The following is a 1,613-nucleotide window of genomic DNA, read 5'->3' on the forward strand; positions in this document are numbered from 1 at the left end:
CCGGCGCTGGCCTCGGCCTCCCGCGAACTCGCCGCGTGGGCCGGCCAGTGGCCCTGGGTGCGCGCTGTCCCGCCTGGCGTGGGTGACGACTGCACGCGACCCCCACCGACGAGCACCCAAGGGACCTGCGGGGGGTTGGGGGAAGTGGGGGGTCGCCGCCTTGGGGCGCCTTCACGGACCAGCTCCGCTTATGCAGTTTAGGGCGAGGCACCACGCATGTGCCCTCCCCTGCACAGGGGAAGCCTCCCAGGGCTGCAGAAACTGGGGGGTTGGGGGGCGATGGGACACCACCCTGGCCAGTCTCAAGGGGCCGGGACAGCCCACTGGCCGGCCCTCCTTACCTTCCCCTGTCCTGCCCTCCTGGTCTCCCCCCACCCAGCTGGGGCCCAGAGCACACCCTGGGCGTTTGTGAGGCGCCTGCCTGGCAGAGCTCTCCATCCGGCCTTCGGCGGGAGGGCCCCCCAGCTTGGAGAGCGTGGGGTCCGGGGCCCTCAGCCCTCTGTCGGGCTCTGCCTGTGGCACACAGGGCAGCGCCAGCTCCCATGGGTGCTCCACAAACGCCAGTCCGAGGAATAGCCATTGACGAGGGGCAAACGGGCACTGGGTCCCCCCAACACACCCACCCCCATGCTGCTGCCCCAGGCTCAGGGGAGCCTGATGCGGGCCTGGTGGTGGGAGGTGCCTGGAGGGGCCTCCAAGTCCAGGCGGGACAGGGCCCCCCCCGCGGTGCAGAGCCCGGCTGACAAGCTCCTGCAGCCAGGAGGCGCCTGGGGCTGGGGCACATCTCTGAGCAGAGCGGGGCGCAGGTGCCCAGGCCCGTTACCCCGGGAGGTGTCCACGGGCCTCGAGCGTCAGAGCCACGGCCAACTTGCTGGCCACGGGGACACCGCCTAGGCCACTGGCTGTTGCTCGTTATGTGTCCAGATCTGTGTTTCGAAAATGACAGGTCTGGCCGCTAGCAGCAGCCTTTTGTATCCCAACCCCGAACTGGAAAGAGCCCGGGCGTCTGCAGTCAATGCAGCGGGCTCACCCTCGTGGCGCCCCCCGGGGCACAGCCGCGCTGCTTCAGCCCGGCCAGCAGGGCCCCGGCGGCAGACCCCTCCTGGCCCGAGGCCCCCGGCCCTGGGTCTGGGTGGGTCCGCCCGCTCTGCCCCCCACTCTGTCTCTGGGGCGTCCCTCCCCCAACCTCTGGCCCATACCCAGCTGTCATGTGCATCAGTAAATAAATCTTTAAATAATATCGGCATGAAACCACACGGGGTCAAGGCGCAGAGCCCGGAGGCGGCCGGGCCGGTCGTCGCATGTGGGCGAGACAGGCACAGGCGGTGGCCAGGCGGCTCCCGCTGCCGCTCCCGCTCAGGAGCCGGCGCCTGTGGCCGGCTCGGCGGGGCCCAGGGGGGCCCCCACCCCCCACCCCTGCACAGAGAAGGGAGTGAGAAGGGAGCTGTGGCCCACCCCAGCGGCAACAGAGATGGGGGCGCAGGCAAGCGAGGGCGATCCACGGGACCGGCAGTGGAAGTGTGGGCGAGGCCACGGGGGCCGTGGTCCGGGCCCGTGTGACCGGCCGCACGGAGGCCCAGCAGCCAGCCACAGCAGGCAGGAGATGGCCACCG

At 70.8% G+C, this 1,613-nt stretch overlaps 1 protein-coding gene across 1 annotated transcript in view; it reads right to left on the bottom strand.

Moving 5' to 3' along the window:
* Positions 1–1,613, bottom strand: part of ASPSCR1 (alveolar soft part sarcoma chromosome region, candidate 1) — a 12,760-nt gene that overhangs the window by 8,571 nt on the left and 2,576 nt on the right. The gene's annotated exons all lie outside the window — the stretch shown is intronic.

Source organism: Condylura cristata, unplaced genomic scaffold (assembly GCF_000260355.1).
Source record: "Condylura cristata isolate star-nosed mole 26May11 unplaced genomic scaffold, ConCri1.0 scaffold00068, whole genome shotgun sequence".
Classification (NCBI taxonomy): domain Eukaryota; kingdom Metazoa; phylum Chordata; class Mammalia; order Eulipotyphla; family Talpidae; genus Condylura; species Condylura cristata.